The sequence below is a fragment of the Protopterus annectens genome, chromosome 9.part0 (genome assembly GCF_019279795.1).
Source record: "Protopterus annectens isolate FY-2018-M chromosome 9.part0, PAN1.0, whole genome shotgun sequence".
NCBI classification, from domain to species: domain Eukaryota; kingdom Metazoa; phylum Chordata; order Ceratodontiformes; family Protopteridae; genus Protopterus; species Protopterus annectens.
Window position 1 is genome coordinate 785,094,060 of NC_056743.1, and position 22,662 is coordinate 785,116,721.

Below are 22,662 nucleotides of genomic sequence, written 5' to 3' on the forward strand. Positions count from 1 at the left end.
ATCAGAAAATTAAATTTGAATCTGATGTTTCAAGAGGTAGAGAATGTTATGCATCCTTTACACATCTCTAGTACATATAACCCCCCACTCACCCCTCTTTGGACATTTTTGAAAGGGTATGTGAGTTGGACATCACAATTCACTGTGAGAATATATATAAGCAAAGAACTAAAAATAACTTAAGTGTTGAAGAAAAAATGGAACTTAATTTTTTGTCAACAACACTAATTTGAGGGTCATGAAATCGGATAAAGGGGGTGGTGTTGTCCTTATCTGGAAAACAGATTACATAAAAAAGATGAAAGAAATCTTGAGTAGTAAGACATATTCAAATAGTTCACTGAACGAACTAAATGGAGCATACAGGAAAGTCCGTGGCTTTCTTGAAGACCTCTTCATTGATGGGCTCATCACTTTAGAGGAACATAGATTTTTAACCACAGACTTTCCAATCACACCTCTATTTTTGGGGTTGGAAAGATACATAAGGACATACACCAACCCCCTTTCCATCCCATTGTCAATGCTAGAGGTTCTATAACACATTCACTGGCAAAATTCTTAGATCTACAGCTAAAGTATTTGTTAAAATCTGAACCTTCATTATGCGTCGACTCATGGGATTTCTTAAAGAAAATCAATACAATTGAGTTTAATAACTCTTGCATATTCATAACAATTGATGTAAGGGACCTTTATTCTGTCATCCCTCACGACTTAGGAATAAATTGGTTCTGTGACTATCTGGTGTCAAAGGGAGTCAGACAAGATAAAACTTAATATGCTGGAACAACTTTTAGACATAGTTTAAAGAAACAACTATATTGTATTCAACAATGAGTATTACATCCAGGTAGAGGGAGTAGCAATGTTTGCGGCATGTGGAGGCATGCACGCAAATGTGGTAATGTTGGAGTGGGAAAAGAAATTTTAATTTGAGTCTATTTTTTCCAACATTGCCACATGTATACCCGTTTCCTGGATGACATATTCATCCTTTGGAATGGCCCAAGAAAACAAATAGATCCATTCTTAGATTATATAAATAATTCTACATATTTTTTAAAATTCACGCATTTTGTGAACAATAAGGAAATTGCTTACCTTGACATTTTACTTAAAAAGACTTGGTGCATAATAGAGTTACAGCTGAAATATACCGTAAAGATACATATTCTAAAAAATTTTTACACTACACGAGCTGCCATACATTCCACCAAAAACGAGGAGTCCTTAAGGAACAATTTGTAAGGGCACATCGTATGGTGTCATTAAATTAATGTTTTTTAAAGGAATGCAGTAATTTGAAGGAAATCATCACGAATGAAGTAAAAAAAAAAGAGCAAGTGGCACTTTGTACCCTTGTTAAATTCTGAATGTAATGTAGACACAAATTTTGAAGTTAATACAAGTAGTATTAGTGTTAGATCTGAGCCTATAGTCTACCACTCTAGTCAATTGGATGTTTAAACAATTGAAAAAGGAAATGAGTTTAAATCATGTTTTCTAACCAGTTTTTCCACTGATGCATACTTTATAAAGGACATACTAGTGAAAAATTGGAAACTCTTAGTATGCGAAAGGGATATAAAAGCAATTCTAGGTGATAAACCTACATGTGTGTTCAGGAAAGGACATAACATCAAAATACTACTTGAATGTCAAAAGAGGCACAACGTACAGGGTACATGTACAAATGTGGGTCCTGTAAATTTTGTTCCTATATTTTATAGGTTAATGAAGTAAACATCAACGGAATAAAAATAAAAATCAGGAACAGATTTTCTTGTACCTCTAAAAGAGTGGTCTATTGTACCCTTTGTGAACTATGTGCTTTTACATTGGAAAAATGAAGTGCAAGCTCAAAAACAGAATAAGTGAACACCCGAATATCAGGGATCAATGCCCACTTAATGCACTTGCTAAACATATAGGGCAATATAATGAACATAAATTCAAGGTTGTTACATTAGAATCAATATCTCCCTCAGTTAGAGGTGGAGCATGGCCTTATTTACTGGAGAAAGCAGAATTGAGTTGGCAAATCTGACTAGACTGTATTCACTGGCCAGGCTTGAATGCCTGCCAGTCAAGTTCCAGTTTATTAAAGCTTAAAGCTTTGAAAAGATAAGACTCGATATTGCTAAATATTAAATGTCCAGTATTTAATACCTAAATTATTTATCAACACATTCAGTAGACTAGAGTTTGATGGCCTAAATATTCTTTTTGCAGTTTAGGATTTTAAAACAATTGTTTTTCATGTTTAGATTACACTACAAACTATAGTAATAGTTATGTGATTTTTTTTAAATGTAGCTTTTTATTGTGTTGTATTTTATAGCATGGCATTATTTATGTGGTTTTTATGCATTTAGTTTCTTACTGTGTTGTACTTGCATTTAAAAAAAAAAACAGTGGTCCTTTAAAAACTTTCTTGTAGATGAATGGAGGAGAGGAAGTGAGGTCACAAGTTTTACCTTTTAAAAGGAAGCTGAATGTAAAGTACTTTGTCTGATGAAGTTCCTGTATTAATGTTTTAAGGGACGAAAGTGCTTATGTTTTGAATTTGGATTAAACTTGGAGTTCAAAGTTGGATTTATCTCTGTTTGCTGCATCACTGTTGTTTGTTGCATTGTGTTTGAATATGGACTACAATTTTCTTGCTGCACTACACCTAGTGTGAGCTTTTTTGTGGATTTACTGGTTTGCTGTCTTATCTTCTGTTTTTGAATAACTGATGCAAATATGAACAAGCAATATGTGACACCTAGAGGCGTCAATAGGAGTTAACTGCAGATGCACCTAGAGGTGTCACTTGGATATATTAGAATATATTAGGGAATGATGAAAGTGTAAAATATGTACTGTTTACAAATGCAAGAATAATATATATTAGGTCATGAACACTGAAACCAATTTTGCAAATGAAGATTGCTCCATTTAAAATACAAATGAATTCATATGTGGCAAATGTAATAGTAGTACACATGGCTTGCACATTTAGTAATCACACAATAAGATGTGTATTCCATTTAAGTATTTTATTCACATGTGAAACTCCTAATATTGTATATTTCTTGAAGTGTTGGTTTGACACATTTTATGATGGGAAGACAGCTATGACATTAAAAAGGCATTTATAGAAACATTTAAATAATATAAAAAGGTACAACACCAACAAGACATTTTAAAAGCATGTATATGGGAATCTTTTTATTTTTCATGGATTCATAGGTTCATACTAGGCTATCTGCCCTAGGGCATTTATAAGCCTAGCCAGAGTGTGTTTGGCTTTCGCCACCCATTTTAAATTAATTTTGCTATGCCCTTTTTCGAGGTTAGTATACTGTGCCTCTGTCTAACAGTGACACAGAAGTGATACCCGGGGTAAACCTACAATCTCCCATCCACTCATCAAGATTACCCTTGAAGAGAGTCAATGAGGGACTCAGCCTAACCTGGACTGGCATTTTATTCCAGAGTGAAGGGAGCCTCTGGGTTATGAATCTGTCCCTCCAGGATGTCCTATTTATTTCAGTGCTGAGGTTCAAGTCTCTCGAGCACGTAGCCCGATGGGATTTGGATTTCCTGAGGTGTAGCATGTCCATTAATTCCGGGTTGGACATGGCTTTATACGTCAGGCACAGATCGCCTCTGAGCAGGCAGTATGCCACTGAGTAGAGCTGGAGTTTCTTTAACCGGGCAGCATATGGCATCTGTTTGAGCCCTTTGATCCTCTTGGTGAGGTACTTTTGGGGTCTTTCCAGTTGCTGCAGGTGTCTGGTAAGGTACATCCCAAAAGGGGCATTGTACTCAATTATGGGCCTGATGAGGGATGAGTAAAGAGGCACAATGACCTCCCCTGATCTAGATGTGAATCCCTTCATGATTAGGTGGGCTATATAAAATGTTTTTCTAACCACTGTGGCCACGTGGTTGTCAAATGAGTGATTGCTATCAACTTTGATCCCCAGGTCCCTAATTACTTCTTCTGTACTTAATGGATTACCACCTATGTGGTAATTTGTGGGCACTTTGTTTTTGCCAAAGGGGATGACTATACACTTTTTGGCGTTTAGCTTGAGGCCATGGCTTTGGCACCAGTTGTCTGTTTCTATGAGGCCCTTTTGGAGGATGCTTGTGTCGGCTGGAGAGTCGATTATGGCGTGCAGTTTGCAGTCATCTGCGAACTTGGTCAGCCACAGTCCTTCTGTGTTGGCCTGTACCTCCGAGAAATATATACCGAACAAGAGAGGCCCCAGGACTGAGCCTTGTGGGATGCCACTTATAACTGGTTTGGAGTCTGACATGGCTCCAGCAATTCTAACCATGTGGGTTCTGTCTTTGAGCCAGTTTGCAACCCATCTAGTGACATAGGGGTATATATTTAAGCTGATGAGCTTATCTATAATGCCCGAGTGGGGTATTGTATCGAAGGCTTTTGCAAGGTCCAGGTAGGCTGTGTGGACCACCTTCCCCTCGTCAATGGCCTTGGTAACTGTTTCAAAGAAATCGACCAGGTTTAAGAGGCAGGATCTGCCCTTAACAAAGCCAAACTGGGTAGGATCCAGTGTCTGTAGGTCCCCAATATCTTTATTTATGAGGTCCATGATGATCCTTTCCATAGCTTTGCAGACCAAGCTAGTCAGGCTTATGGGACGATAGTTTCCAGGATCCATTGAGGCACCACCTTTGTGGAGAGGGATCACTGTTGCTGTACGTCACTCTTTGGGTACATATCCTGTAGTAAGGCTGAAATTGAATAGTAGTTTTATGTTTGGGTTTAGCTCTTCTTGGAGTTCATGTAGGATGCAGCCTGGGACACTGTCTGGTCCCATTGATGTTGTGTTTTTTGCTTTGGAGAGGGCGGCTCTTACCTGAGCATCTGAGATGTCAGGGGGCAGCACTCTGCTGGGATAGATATTTGCCCTTTTGGTGGGGAGGGGGGAAGAAGTTTACGCTGAACCTGTCAGCTAGGATGTTGGCAATGTCTGTGGGTTCAGTGTATTTTTTGTCATTTTGGACTAATTCTGAGCATATCTGGGAATTCCCACCCAAGTTCCTAACATAACTAAAAAAAGCCTTGTGGTTATCCTTAGTGTCCTGTGCAATTTTTCTCTCGAAGCTGGCCTTAGACGATTTTATGAGTGCCCATAGTTTTTTGCTAATACTGATCAGAGATGCTTTCCCTTTTTGGGATTTTGCTCTATCATGTAGTAGCTTACTCCTTCTATTGTATAGTTTGTTTATGGCTGGGGTCCACCAGACAGGACGTCTGCCTTTGGAGGATTGGGTCTTGGTTTTATTTGGGATTGCATGACCCATGCATTCCTGAAGGTGTTCATAGAATGCATTTATGAAGGATTCTGCGGTCTGGACCATATTTTCCACAGGCCTGGGGGCTTTGAAGGATTCCATCTCAGTTTTGAGGAGTGTGAAATTTGCTTTAGAGAAGTTTTTCACTGTGGTTTTCTGAGCAGGGGTTGGGGTCGGGATGTGAATATCCAGTGAGATTAGTTTATGGTCTGATCTTACCAGTGAGGGATATACTTCTGGTCTGGAGCATAGAGTCCCCATGTTGGTGATTGTGAGAGAAATGTGTATTCACATATATAGTAAAAAGTATTCATATATGTATTAGCATTATGCTTGCTGCATTAGGAGCCTAAAAGGGTTAACACATTTATTCTGCTACAGGCTTGAAAATAATTGCATATACTTTCTGACTTTGCTTCTTGTCAGCTCAGTGAATGACCTTGTTCATACACTGAGAAACAGATGATTTTGCTAACGTTAGGAAAAGGAACAATACAGTATTCTGAAATATTACTAGACTTAAGCAAATAACCTTGTTCATACTGCAGCTGTAGATAAGATTATAGGCTGAAATCAGAATATGCTTTATGCTTAAAGCAGGAAAGAATCACTAATTGCAACACTGAAATATGAGTGAATTGTTACAGACCGGCAGTTAGCGAGGCCACGTTGATATCTTAGGAAATTTTCACATGGGAAGTTTATACTTGCTATATCAGCAGAAAAACTTAGTAAACACCTGTCTTAGAACAGTGCTAAGAGTTGTATTTTATTACATCAGCTTAGAGGGCAATGTCTTACAAAACAGTATAATAATGAAGTATTTCCTGTATAATGTCAGACAAACTTCTGAACTGCATTTTTGTCTCCTTGTACAAGAATAAAGGAACCTTAACTGAACCTTGGCTGCATTGATGTTTGATTTTTCCTTTGACAAGTTGGTCCTTCTTTGATCGGAAGCCTCTTGGTTGACCTGGATCAGACAGGCCTGGTGGCTGAAATCCATACGGAAGAAGTTACCAAAATGGTTCTTCTTATTTGAAAAGACCTCCAACTGAATTGTCGTATAAACAGAGGCTGGCCACTTTCTGATCTGCGACTGACGAGCAGGTTTCAATTGGACCAGGGTGATCAATTGCTGAGGTTCAGGTAAGGGGATTCTACTTTTTTCTGTTTTAGATCAGGGACTTGATTGTATTTGTTCAGTCAGGATTTTTTATGTAAATCCAGGGACAGAAAAATTGCTATCTTGTCATAGATCAGGGACTTTTTTCTGTTTTAGATCAGGGGATTGTATTTGTTCAGTCAGGATTTTTTATGTAATTCCAGGCACAGAAAAATTGCTATCTTGTCATAGATCAGGGAAGCAGAATAAGTAGGCAGGTAGTCTGAAGGGATTATAAAATCTTCATGGTACCACATTAAAAAACAGGAAGTGTTACGTAACATTCATAAGGTTAGGTCAAAATGGGTAATAAATGTACAAAACAACCCCAAAATCCGCTGTTAACCGAAGACGCAGAATGCATGCGGTCACGACGTGCCGATAACATTAAATACTACATGAAATGGGTTAATAAATATGAATTTGATGGTAAACTAGAAAAATCCTCAGAAAAAGTTGTCAGACAAATAGTAGATCCAGATTGGCACATGATCAGTGGCAACTGGAATCCCCGTGACGCTGCGCTTAAGCCCCTCCCACATAACAGCGCAGAGTTAGACAACAGAGTGAAGGGTCTAACAGACCGAATTTCTGAAAAATGGAAACCTAGGGCAGACTGGACTTGCATTAATCAATGCATCCAACAAGAAGGTGAAACTGTTGATAGGTATTATGCCAGATTAATAGAATGTTTTAATAGCCATTGTGGAATGCAGGCTCCTGAAGACCAGACACAAGATTCCCCATATGAGCAGCAGTTAAAGAATGCATTTTTAAAAGGCAGTATTGCACCCATAAGTAGTTTTATTACGAAGCATGTGATAGACCATCGTACAAGCAGATTACAGTCACTGCTTGAATATGCTAGGCATGCCAAAAGGCATTTTAATAACAAAAAGAAAAAGAAAGCCCAAGTATTCGCTGTAGATGATGGAGAAGTTTATTTAGTACAGTCCGGAAAGAAGGGCAAGAAGAATGCCCAGGGAAATAAACAATCTGATCAGCAATCAGAGGACTTTGAAGGGAGAAAGAAAAGGGGTGAATGTTTTAAATGCAGTAAAAAGGGACATATGGCAAAGGATTGCAAGAAAAATAAGAAGGCAGCAATGAAGGATAAGAATGAAGAAGGTGAGGACTGACTATATGGTACTCAAGAATCACTAGATGGGAATAATGGAGAAAGGACAGATGAGAATGTGATAGAGAGAGCAGAGAATGTCATAGGAGAAATAGAGGAAGTGCAGGAAGATACCGACAGTAAAGAAAATGAAATATTAGACTTAGCCTTGTTGAGCTTGGAGCTCTATTTGGCAGACACGAAACCAGAAATTACACTCCTGGTAGAGGGGAGGGAAGTCAAGTTTCTGTGCAATTCAGGGGCATCATGAACCCTGGTACACCCCTCCAAACTACCAGAGAAGTCAGAGTCACATGATTACATTTTGGTGAAAGCAGCTAATGGACAGCTGTATCGGGAGCCTCTCTCCCATAATATTGCAATAACAGATCCTGTTTCAGGATTAACCAAGAAAAGCAAAATTGTTGTTTCTGCAAAATGCCCAGTGAACCTTTTGGGCAGAGATCTTATGCAACTATTTGGCATAGCAGTAGTTCCAACCATGCAGGGTATGGAAGCACAACGACAAATGAACACTTTTGCAGTGCAATCGGAGGGTAAAACATTTTATTGGTATAGCCAGGAGTTGGTTACGACCAGTCCTGTGGCAATAACTGAAGAGTTAGTGAATGTGGCTATCAGTAAGTTCCCCTCTCTTTGCATTGATGTACAATACCTGTTGCAATGTACTTTGTATTATTGCAATACACCAGGACCTGACAAAGAATATGAGCAAAAATTGTTTAAAAACCATGCAAACAGATTAGTATTGCGTAATCTGTACTGGGACATGAAAGGGAACAGTGTAGTTAGCTGTTCATTGCCCCAGGAGTGCTTTGCACTTTATAAATCAAATCGATTACCACATGTTAGTTTAACTAAAGACAAAGATGTGAAATGGGCAGACCTAGGAGAAAAAGTCACAAAATGGGAAAAGCAGACAGAATTAGAACTGTCAGAACAAGGAGTACATAGACAGAAATTAAATTGGAGCACACAGACACACCCAGCTGTACACTTGCAGTCAAGTGAGGGCAGCTGAGAAACACTCTTACTAGAAGAGGAAGAAAAAGCTTTATTAGACATACCAGAGACCCTCTGGTCAATAGGGAAATCAGATGTAGGACTTATTCGTACAGCAGGACCAGTTATCATCACGCCAAAATCAGCCTTTAGACCACAGAAAAGGCAGAACCCCTTAAGAAAAGATACAGAAGCAGGTATTAAACCTATCATAGCAGCTTTACTTAAGGAAGGATTACTGGTGGAATCTCCCAATTCACCATGTAACACACCCTTATTTCCAGTTAAGAAAGCAAATGGAGAATGGTGTATGGTCCAGGATTTGTAAGCTGTAAATGATGCAGTAATATCAAGGGCACCTACAGTGCCAGATCCACATACCCTATTAAATGATTTGAAGCCTCAACACAAATATTTTCCTGTGGTAGATATTAGCAATGCATTATTTGCAATACCAATACACCCTGACAGCCAGTATTGGTTTGCATTAACATTTCAGGGGAAGCGGTATACATATACGCGACTACCACAGGAATATTGTGAAAGTCCAACGATATTCTCACAAGAGATGGCAAGTAACTTGGCGGGGTTTACCCCACCGAAAGGTGGTCAGATTTTACTTTATGTTGATAATATCCTGCTGGCAGCCCCTACCCAGCAAGATTGTAAGGAAGACACTATAACATTATTGAAATTCTTAGCCGTTAAAGGACACAAAGTAAGCAAAAACAAATTGCAGCTTTGGAAAAAAACAAGTTAAATACCTTGGATATGTAATATCCAAAAAGGGTAGGACATTAAATAAAGACAGGAAAATAGCAATCTTACAAGCACCAAAACCCATAACCAAGAAGGAAATTATGTCCTTTCTTGGTACAATTAATTTTTGTCGGAGCTGGATCCCAAATTATGCTTTGGAATCTGCACTGTTGAACAACCTGATCTTTCAGAAGCCTATGGCTGCACAAAATTTGATATAATGGACACCAGAAGCAGAATTAGTTTTCTGTAAACTGAAACAATTGATAGCGTCCTCATTAGTCTTAGGATTACCAAACTATCATAAAAGTTTTCTCCAAACTGTAGATTGTAAGCAAGGTTATATGACATCAGTGTTGACATAACAACATGGGGACAAGCAACGCCCCATTGCTTACTATTCATCGCAACTGAACCCAGTGGCGCAGTCTTTGCCCCGCTGTGTACAAGCAGTAGTTGCTGCCACAATGGCAGTGCAGGCTTCGGCCTCAGTAGTATTATCTACTGGTAAACCGATTAATCATGCACAGTTTATTTTAGATTTGTTAAAATCAATTCAGTTACCTCAAAAAGTAGCTATTTGTAAATGCATAGCTCATACCAAGCAACAAGATAGGATTTCAAAAGGTAATGCTAGAGCTGACACAGCTGCAAAGCAAGCAGCCTCAGAAGCATTTCTTTTGAATGAGGAATTACAACCTTCTGAGATATTAAACATAGAAATGTTAAAAACAATGCAGACACTTACTACACGAGCTGAGAAACAAAAGTGGGAAAGGCGAGGAGCACTCCTCAAGGAAGGACTGTACATCTCCAAAGAGGGAAAACCAATATTACCATCTAATTTATTTAAATATGCAGCTTTGTTGAGCCATGGGCAATGCCATGTCTCAACAGGGGGGATGGTACAGTTAGTCAACCAGGTATTCACTACATATGGGTTTAAAAATTATACTAAAACATCTTTTTGCAGTTTTCTGTTTCAGGTAAAGAGTTGAATCAACTGTTGGAAGCGACAGTAGTCCCAGAAAACTGAATCTGGGTAAAGACTACAAAACATAAACATTGGAGTTCGCCAAAGTGGGAGGGACCATACCAGGTCCTCTTGTCGACACCCACGGCAGTCAAGATTGATGAAAAATCCTCTTGGATCCATTTGATACACTGTAAACTTTGCAAAAACTTTGAGCTAGATAAAAATCTTGCTGTTCCACAAAAAGACTAAACATGACAAAATCTAGAGCAAACAGGAATGCAGAACAACCCCAGAAGTATTGCATGGTTATCCTGTTGATTGTACTGATGACAATAATCTTTTTGCTGTGGCCTATCCATTTTTCGGCCACATCAGCTGAACCGAATAAACGTGATGAGTCACCCATAGACTGGCACCCGAATTTTATCAGGCGATTACATGTGTGTATGCTGAGACTTTTAATGTTTCAAATTGCTGGATTCGTACAGCCATACCAACAGCATACTGGGGGTTATTAATGACTGCGGTCCCCCTAGGGGTCAATGAGACCTGGGAAAACTTGGTTTATGAGACTGTACATTATAAATGTTATACCAAAGCAAACAAAATGGGTACAGTTTGTAATTCAAATTATGACTCATTTCTTGAGTCCATGCAAAAGACTGTTAGGGATATACATCATAATCCTATTCTTTTTAAGCAACTGTCTATAATAGATAGGAAAATGTTTCATGCAGGGCAGCCATATCTCAGTAAAGTAACTACTAAGGTAGAGGATTGTTATTTTGTGTGTAATAAGAAAGCATATAAATGGTTACCTGAGAATTGGTCCGGCAGTTGTTTTTTGGGGTACCTGGTTCTGGCCATGCGACACACTGCAGTTTTGCCTCAGGGAAATATTCAAAACACCCGAGATGTAGCCAAGAAACCTGTCAGAAAGCCTGAGAATCCAGTGGGATGAATCGAGGCGGGCTGGAAGGACCATCATACCATGGGTACCAAGCTGACGCACATGGACTTGAGTGATGCTGTCATATCGTGGGCAGGCATATTACCAGCATATGTAGCGGCAAAATCAATTTGGGAGCTGCAAAAACTGTCCAAACTTCTTGAAGTAATGAGTAATGCAACTTTTTCTGCTCTTGAATTGTTAACTGATGAACTGAATGCTATGAGAACTGTAGTACTCCAAAATCGTATGGCTCTCGACTTCACCCTAGCGGCGAGAGGAGGTGTGCTTTAATCAAAAAAGAATGTCACCAGCACGAGATTAATGACCACCTTGAGGTGATACAGCAAGTGTCAACTATGACCAAACCAGGCCCCAACCCACTGACGGACTTTTTCCAGAATCTGTTTGGGGGGGTGGGGTACCTTCATAATGAACATATTAATAGCTGTCTATGTGGGAATACTCCCGTTGGGAGTGTGTGCGCGTTGTGGCATACCCTGCATGAAAAAACTGATTAAAGAATTGATAAACATGTCAGTATCTGAAACCTTGTATCAAAACACTGAAGTTGATAAATTGCTGGAAAATGAAATGCTTTCAGAAGTTTAAACTATATGACTTACCTAGCCGCAAATCCCACGTGGAAGAGGTTGGGGGAAGAAATTAACTGTTTATGCTTTTGAAGAGAATAAAAGTGTGAATAGGGGGGAAATGTGAGAGAAATATGTATTCACATATATAGTAAAAAGTATTCATATATGTATTAGCATTATGCTTGCTGCATTAGGAGCCTAAAAGGGTTAACACATTTATTCTGCTACAGGCTTGAAAATAATTGCATGTACTTTCTGACTTTGCTTCTTGTCAGCTCAGTGAATGACCTTGTTCATACACTGAGAAACAGATGATTTTGCTAATGTTAGGAAAAGGAACAATACAGTATTCTGAAATATTACTAGACTTAAGCAAATAACCTTGTTCATACTGCAGCTGTAGATAAGATTATAGGCTGAAATCAGAATATGCTTTATGCTCAAAGCAGGAAAGAATCACTAATTGCAACACTGAAATATGAGTGAATTGTTACAGACCGGCAGTTAGCGAGGCCACGTTGATATCTTAGGAAATTTTCACATGGGAAGTTTATACTTGCTATATCAGCAGAAAAACTTAGTAAACACCTGTCTTAGAACAATGCTAAGAGTTATATTTTATTACGTCAGCTTAGAGGGCAATGTCTTACAAAACAGTATAATAATGAAGTATTTCCTGTATAATGTCAGACAAACTTCTGAACTGCATTTTTGTCTCCTTGTACAAGAATAAAGGAAGCTTAACTGAACCTTGGCTGCATTGATGTTTGATTTTTCCTTTGACAGTGATGATCAGGTCCAGTATGTTTAACCCAGTAAGTTTTTCGCAGTTTTTTTGGAGTTTCTATCAGCCATTGGTGCACCCTTGTTTTTTTTAATTACTTCTCTACCGCTTTATCCAAGGTTGCTTTACTCAGCAGTGAGTATTTTTTTGCTTTGTGCAGGAAGTGACACAACATACTGATCAGCTAAGAGAACATGCTAGTGGTTGGAATGGGTGGCCTAATAGTTAGAATAGGCAAACAATTTCAATAGCATTTATTAAAGTGGGTAAACTACATCATTTGAAACATGTACTTGTCAGTAAAATACTTTCAGAGTTTAGATGATTATTTTTCTTTATGCCATCAGAAAATATCAAAAATTCCTCTACAGTGGAATAATTTCATTTGTTTCAGCTGTATATGTATCATTTAACATTTTTCTTAATGCATTTTATATGCAGTCCAGTTATTATGAGCCCTAATATTTAACAATTCCCACACATCTATATTATTCACCTTCATGGGCAGTATAACAATCACTTGCACTTCTTCCACTGACTGAGTAATATTTTATAGAAAACAACATTTCCAGAGCCATTGATTTCTTAAAACCTAAGAAGCTGATAGTGCATGTGGGTCTTAGTGTTAGCTTTCATTTCTTTTTATTTCACTTACTAATACCGTACAACACGTTTTCAAACCAAAAAAATCTCAGCAGTTGTGCATGTATTTGTACTTTCTCCAAACACAGTAGAGTAACCTAAAATGCCAATAAAGGACAAATGGTTAATACCCATGTGTAAAAACAGATGGACTTCAACAAAAGGAGGTACTTTCTTACAACACTTACCTTTATATCGCTATGCCAATTTTATGCGAGTTTTATACATACAGAGTAGCATCACACACCAGTATAAATAACCAGTCAGACGCTAAGAAACAAACAAACAATGCTTTAAAATATCTTCATTAATAGAATATTTGTTAATATTTATGGAGATCAGCTGCAGATTGATGAACCTTTTCTAGAAATAGTTGTCAAGTAATGTTAGCTAACAATAAAAGTGAGTAGGCCTACATTATAAAAACTGTAACTGCATGAGGAAATGTTTATAACAATTGTTTATGTTAAATTTTAACTTGATTTATAACTACATTGTCATTTTCTTTCTTTTGCATGCCACAGATAAACCATTAACAAATTATTGGCTTTTTATATCTGGTAAATTGCTATCCACAATGTCATTCCCCTCTTCATTTGTCTGGTATACTCTGTTCTAGAAGAAAATCTGATACGGTATATGGCAGGGGATAAAACATTTTCAATGTCTCACTTAGATAAGAAATGTATTTAAAATCAGCAAACTGCAACATTAATATACCAAAATGATATACCTCCATTCCTTTGGTATTGACTAAATGTTGCTTATTTTCTTAGTCTAGTCCTAGTGTGTATTTCCTCTCTATTTGATACTTAGGTGTTTTCCTAAATAAACCCTCTATTGCTTTAGGAGTAATAAGAAATCCGCAGGCCTCATTTCAACTATTTCTATCAACTTTCTATAAGCAATGTCACATGCGAAACAGACAGAAAACTGAAAGCCATATATGTCCCTTTAGTCAGTTGCCCGATACTTTGTTAGACATATGACAATAACCTGCCACAATATTTAAACAGCACAGATTCAAATAAAAGGTGTCATTCATCTGCTAAGTCTCCGAGTATCCCATGTAGTTCTATGCAGAGATCCAAGACAAGCAATTGTATGACATGCAGAGAAGATACTATAAACTGTATGCTGACTTGTGAAAGGCCACACCCAGAGAAAGGAACCAGAAATGACAACACATCTTACAGGAACCCACTCAAAGAGTGACCATACAGAATGGTGACACTGCAAATACATAAATAAATAATACCTCCGTAATAAACATTTATGAATAGGACAAGCCAACTCTTACAATTTCCGTACTCCATGCTGCTTCCATGTACCGACTCCAGGATAATTGACATACAATGAAGAAATGGCTGCTAGTAAGTAATTGCTGTTGCTTTTCCTCCTGTGTGCTTACAGGATCTTCAGCTTGACAAGCCATAAGTGAAAGAGTGCTGACTGGTGTTTGGAACTTGTGATCAGTGGCAGCACTTGCCAAGAGGGGCACTCAATTAGTTGGCACATGGGATCTGTGATTAGGTATCCTGTTCCCTCTGTAACCGTGTTCTTCTTCCATATTCTTTTTTATTGTCTCTCAGATATCTTTGTATCCCTCTGTAGATCCGCACTTCACCTTTTCCATTACAGCAGGATATTCCAAGGCATCACTGCCATAATGCATGAAATAATATATTTTTTCTGGTGTTTATCATAGCTCTCTACCCCTAAATTTACTTCCTCTGCTCCAGCCTCCACCCATCCTTTCTGTTTAATATTAACCTGTCCCTGATTATGCAGCACATCCTCACTGTATCTCCCCATTTTCTGCTTTCCCAAATGTGTATGTTCATATTGAGTCTTTCCTTGTACTATGGTGTTTTTGTTCCCTTTACCATATTGTTACTGCACCATTGTACACTCCCAAGCAATTCTGATATTGTCTCCAAAACTGAAAACATTTTCAAAACAATGCCTCACCAAGACTCTGTATAAAAGAAGGCTGACATACTCATCTCTAGGGTTCACACTGCTAACAAAGTGCCTCATAATTCTGATGGCCATTGCCACTGACTTGTCACATTATATATCATAATTCAGCATGGAGTAATTATAATGCTAGATCTATTCTAAAGGTATATCTCCTAACATTAAGTCTCCCCATGATGATACATAGCTTTTTATTTACTGCCTGCTCTCTTTCTACTATACAAGCCATACTAGGACACATTTTGGAGTCTGGATTCCTCCATCCTTACCTGCCTGTCATTGAGAAAAAGGTAATTTATTATTCTTGTCTAGTTCTACTGTAATATCTGACACACATATATGCTGATTAGAAATGGCATCGGTATAGAACCACATATTGGTGTGCTGGGTCTCTCAACTCTATAAACCCAAATGAAATCTGGAGATGATTTGGTTGGCAACAAGATGAAACCTTTTTAGCCAGTATCACTGAATAAAACTACATATTAGATCAATTAATGATATCGCATAATAGCTTTTAATAGACAATGATCTGAATTTGGTTTAAGGATAAAATTGCTTTTGACCGGTTCATACATTTATAACTGATTTTGTTTATTTATTGACTGATTTTTTTAAAACATTTGTTAACCAGCTAATTGATCTAGTCCAGGAACCCTTTTCAGCCCTGACATGAGCCAAATAGGCAATACATCTACAAAATATGTATCACCAGACAAGATACAGTAATGTACAATACATCTTAAGACATAGAAATTGTACAATTAAAGCTTGTTGTTTTTAACATGATGATATACAGTAAAAATAATAGGGTTAGCTTGCTTTTATAAAACATTTTGAACAAAGGCATCAAGGCCATCAGATTCAACACAATATAAGATGTTAGATAGTTTCTAAAACTTCCTCTAGCAATATGTTTGAACTACTTTCCAAATACAATGATTTGGAAGAGAGTATGGGGAGAATCCAACCTGAAATTTGTCTACATCAATTGTACTTACATGAAAGTTTTTGGCTGCATAAATCTCTTTGTACATTTGAGAAAATACATTGAAAATATTCCCCAGTTTTGTGTAAAATTACCATGTTACCACCAATTATGTGTGACTTGGATTCAGTCTTAATAGACAAATTAAAAGCTTTGACAGGCAGTTGCTTTACTCAGCATACTTTGTGTGGATTAAAAAAAATTAATCTAATTATCTGAAATTATGGTATGAGCTGTTAAGCATTTAACTATGTCTGATCAAAAATTTCAATGTAGCTTTCTGCCCAAGTGCAAGATATTTTCAAAAACAGAAATGTGTCTTACTCTGCATTTTTATATATGTTGCTTTACTAATAATAAAACCTCTGATGATAGGTATGAAAGCAGCCTATCTAAAGTCAAGTAGGATGTCCGTATAGTGTTGTAATATAAATGATGACTGGATCAAGGCTATGACTTGATCTTCAACCTCCCTATTTTGCAGTAGCAGCAAATTTAAACTGCACCTGGCATCAACCCTATTATTGGGCTATGTAACTATTTTTCAATGGATTAGCAAATGATCTGAAAAAGGACCCTGATTCTGACCTATGTTTATGGTTATATCTTTGAACAGATATTGATAATATAAAAAAATCAGTCCTTGACCAGGATCTATTTGAGGGTGAAGAGACCGTGAATCCTTTCCCTGCTGGGAGATAAACATGATGGGAATCAAAGAGATTGTATACTTTAATGAAGTCTGTTAATAACTGTATACCTCTGTTATTATGGGGTAGAAAATAGTCCACATTTATTTGAGATATTGCTAAGGGTTAAGTTGTAGTTTCCTCATAGACCAAAACTGTGATTATTGAAACCAGATAAAACATGAAAGTTGTAGGACAAAACTGGATATGTTATGACGTGGTGCATATACTGATGTCAACACTAAACTACCTGGAAAGAATGGGCTTACATATTCTATTATAATAAGCCACCCATGGATATCATCCTTGACCTGTAATATGTTAAGGTAGAAACCTCTTTTTATTTCCACAGCACTTGGTTAAGTTACCTGATGCAAATATATGTATTATTCATTTTTTTAAAAATATTAAGCTGAGATGTACACATACAAGTTTTCTGTATAAAGCAGATGTTTTCCTTCATATTGTAAATAAATGCAGAGTTCCTTTTTAGCTGCCATATGAATGCTATACAAATTCTAGCTGAAAACACCTGGTTTGCATATCTTACCTATCTTGTTTATATGAAGACAAAATAACATATGCATACCTGAATCCCCAGCTATGAGGAAAGTAAATAGCACAAGGTGGCAACACAACAAGATGTCTTCTGCTCCATTTGAAAAGTCATAAAGCGAAGCATTTGACAGTATTCCACATTCATGGATAAAAAAGTCCTTAAAATGTATAAGATATACCCTGCACTGATAAATTACATCACAGTGATTATGAAACAGTGGCAAACCACTTTGTAGTTAAGCCATGATAAAGGACAAATTATTATCCCACGGATAAAAATTCAGAGGAAGATATTCCAGGGTGACTCTGTCACCGCTGCTCTTTTGCCCTGCCCTTAACCCATTAAGCTGTCTGCTTAACAGATTAGGTCATGGCTGTAATTTGGCTCTCAGAAAGCAACAAAGTGTAAAGACTTCTCATCTTTTCTTTATTGATTATTTAAAACTGTATAGTTCATCAGATGAGGAACTGAAAGCACATCTGCAAGTAGTCAAAACTTTTTCAGATGATGTAAGAATATCATTTGGTATTTATAAATGTGCAAAAGCAACCTTTAAAAGCAGGAAAGCTGCAGCACCAAGAAAACATCAGACAAGAATGTGATAAACGAACTTGAGCAAGAGGGAGTGTATAAATATTTGGGAATTGACGAAGGATCAACAATAAAACATGAACAAATGTGAATAAAATTTAGCAAGGAATATTACAGAAGGCTTAAATTAACCCTGAAAACAGAGTTGACATCCAAGAACAAAATTCAAGTTATAAACCAATTTGCTCTTCCTGTCCTAACTTACAGTTTTGGAGTGATTGACTGGCCCCAAAAGGTGTTGGATAGATTAGACAGGAAAACAAGAAGGATGCTTCATGCTCAAAAAATGATTTAGAAAAATCAGTGCATACCAAGATTATATATTCTCCATTCAAAGGCGGTATGGACCTCCTTGAAATTGATTACATGTATAGATCTGCATTCATGGGACCTCATACATATCTGCTGACCTCACAAGAGCCAAACATACTGAAAGTTTTGAAACATGAGAATAAATCTAAGGTGACTTCCCTTCTTAGTCTAGCAGAAGCATATCGGTGTTAAGCGGGAATGGAAATCAAACCAGAAGTAGATAAAAATCAGGTAGCAACTGAATGTACCAAAATACAAAAGAAAGAATATAAGGTGAGAAATCGGATGAGAAGGCAAGAAATGTGGAAAATGCATATATATAGTTGCAAGTAAAGAAAACTCCTGGAAGAACCTCATGTTGATCAGGATCGAATGCAGAAATGGTTAAGGAGAGGTGAATTCAAACCAAAAGATGAAAGGTTAATATTGGTGGCCCAAGATACTGAGCTACATACATGTTGGTTTATGAAGTCCATTGAACATGTGGGAGAAACAGCCAAATGTAGGTTTTGTAAAACAGAATTGGAAACAATTGCACACCTTGTTGCTGGTTGTGATATACTAATGGCAGAAGGGCTGTATACTAAAAAGCATAATAATGTGACAATACTGTTGCACTGGTGATTGTGCAAACATTATAATATGGAAGTAGCTGAAAAACACTGGAAAAATTAGTCACAAAGCATCATAGAAAATGATGAAGTCTACATCACATGGGATCACCCATTACCAACAGTTCAAAAGATAGATGTGAGAAAAAAAGATATAATGGTCCATGAAAAGAAGACAGAAGTAGCACTGATCATTGAAATCGCTACACCCAGTGACTATAGTGTCTTGCATACATAAGATACAAAGTCATAAAATATCAGGATTTGCAGGCATAAATGAATGCAATGTAGAAGAAAGATAGCCAGACAATTCCAGTTGTAGTAGGAGCAACGGGGCTTATAAAAAATCTACAATCATATTTAGATATGTTACCAATACATGTAACTCCATACGAATTGCAGAAGGAGTCATTACTGGGCACATTGTGGATTCTGCGAAGAGCACTTAAAGCTGATATCAAAGATTGAAACAATACTAATTTCATGAACTTTAATCATATTTTGACTTAGGAATGAGGCCCATTCCCGTCACGGTATTAGAAACCCCCAAAACTTGAAAAAAATTAACAAAGTGTCAGGCCACTGACAGATGATATATCATGCTAGCAGTTCTGAAAATCAACAAGGTACCAGTAACTCCACCATTCAGGAGCTAATCCCAGCTACTCTTAATATTTGTAACTGAGAGCATACAAACTTTAACCCCCACATTGACAAAACACCCAACAACTAAAGTGTTTATAGTTTTCCATTAGTCCTTCAAGAGTTGTCAGTGCCACATGCAACATATACATTGTGTTGTTCTGCATATTTTTATCATTAGCAACTTAATTATTTTTGGACAACAAAAATGGAAAATGGACAGGACTACAACATGTGTTATTGCACAAAATTGATGAAATGATGCCTGAAAAACACATAATTCTGTCAATAAAAATACATAAATACAGTGGTGCTGGTAGTTCATTGTGAACTGATATAACATTTACCTTTTTACTAATGGGCAAAATCAAACAGTATTGAACAAACAGAAATGATGTTTATCAGTAGGCATGTTTACATGAACGGTATACACATATGACTAATAGTAGTACTTGAAATGAAACATGTCTAATCACAAATAATATGAGCAAAAATTCTGCCAAGGCTGAATGATAAATATAAATATTTCACTACTGGAAATAGTGTAGTAAAGCATGTTTAGAACAGCAATGACTTATAGCTACATCATTAGTGTATCAAATGGAAAGTGAGTATACACACAGGAGGATCGCCCAATTACAGGAGGTGTATCAAATGGAAAGTGAGTATACACACAGGAGGATCGCCCTATTACAGGAGGTGTATCAAATGGAAAGTGAGTATACACACAGGAGGATCGCCCCATTACAGGAGGTGTATCAAATGGAAAGCGAGTATACATAAAGCAGGATCACCCTATTATAGGAGGTGTATCAAACTGAAAGCGAGTATACACACAGCAAGATCACCCTATTACAGGAGGCTAAAGAGTGAGTGTGTTACCAGGAGATGCACCTTTGGATGTCAATTATATTATCAATGTGGCTTCACTAATAAGATGCTGTTATTACTTCCCTCCATGATGCCACCCATTTAGACATTGAATAAATCAGAACATTTTCTAAACTAGAGTAAAAACTGAAGTCGCCTTTGATAATGGTATAATTGGTCCCTAAGGAAATGACCATTGACTGTCAAGGAAGTCAATCAAGACAAACCATTACAAGATATCTAATGAGATAGCAATACTGCAATGGGGACTTACTATTTGGAAAGTGCATAGAATCAGTTAAATGCCCATATGATTGCAAGGCAGAATGTGATGAACCAACAGATGAGGTATATAATATCAACCTCACGAAAAGTAGTGAGTAGATTCAAACCACAGCAATAGCAAGCGACACATAATAAAGGGAGCAGAGCTAGTAGAGATCATTTTATTATTGTGTTTCTAATTTTCTGTAATTGCTTACCACTGGCAGACTAGTGAATCCCATTTGAGGGATATAAGAGCATTTCTAGTGTAAACTATTCAGGGAATAAAGGAAACCGGCCCTATGTATGGCAGGTCATCTCTTCCACAAATTTACAATGGAAGCTCAAGCATGTATAAAGAATTATAAGCATCACTATCAACATACATTCAACCCCTGCATCCATGTCCAGGGACCAATCGTTTAAACCTTTTACTACACCAGTATATAGCGACCTGGATCTCCACTTCAATAATGTGTTATCAGCGGTAAAACTCATCTCCCTACAGTAACTCGTATCCTACATTACAAAACTTACAATGACACCAGTAAAGAACTGACATGAAATGACTGATAAAATAAATAGTCAGTGGGAAAGACCACATCATTAACAAATAACTATATAACTTTACTAAACTGCAACTTAAAAATGCTGAGCCTGGTTTACTAATGATAGTAGGTAAGGCACCAAAAGGTTACATACTAGACTATAATTCCAGCAACTCAGTGGGACAATGAATTAACAACTACAATGGAGTGAGCCAAATGCAAACAAAAATATTATTTTATAAATGTACCACTTGATGGAGACAGTCTCAGAATAATGAAACAACAGTTCCTATATTACCAGAAAGAATTTATCAACCATTATCAACATGTAACTGTCATTGCATTACCACATAATATACAATTTAAGATTTACATTTAGTCAAATAACGTTTTTGCATCTGTAAATTTGTCAGCATGCAAAGCTTTATAATTCACTTATGAGAGAATGACACTGCAGATTGATGCATCATTTTAAATCTGATGCCACATGTCACCATTAGTTGTATTTTGGATTCCATATTAGTCTTCACAGCTCTTATTTTATTTGTTAAAAGAGCTGAAATTTTTAAACTGCAACAATGCATTGAAATAAAGTTTTTTTTCTGGCTGTTAATAAAACACAGAAGGCATCTTCTGAACTCATTAATTTTACATATATAAGTCTGGGAGGGTACCTCTGGGGAAGGCTGGATTCAGAGACCTATCTACCCCATCACTAAAAGACAATGAAAGAGCCTTTATAGGTACAGCCACCAAGTTAAAAATGTCTTCCATAGCTATATATAGTCTGCCATTAGGATAATCTTCTCCCAACGCCATGATTATTAAATTGTCTCTTCTTGCTCTACCTTCTAAGGAAATAAGAGATTGTTTCATGGACTCATTGCCTCACTATTCTCTCCTCTGTTACTCAGTCACCAACTCCCTTCACAGTGCAAAGCCTGTGGTTACTATATCTGACCCTGATACTGCTGGAGCTCTGCCATAAGGGCCATATCCCAAACATTTTCACTGAGAATTTTGTCTTTTTATAGTAGCCTATGGTCATTACATCTAACCCTGATACTGTAAGAGCTCTGCCATAAGAGCTAACTCCCAAATGTTTTCAATGAGCATTTATTCTTTGTTTAATAGCCTGTGGTGACCACATCTTACCGTGATATTGCAGGAGCTCTGCCATTGAGGTCAACTCCCAAATGTTTTCACTGAGAATTTTGTCTTTGTATGCAAGCAAAGAACCTTGCTGTGTATTAACTTCAACTAGTCAAATAACCTATT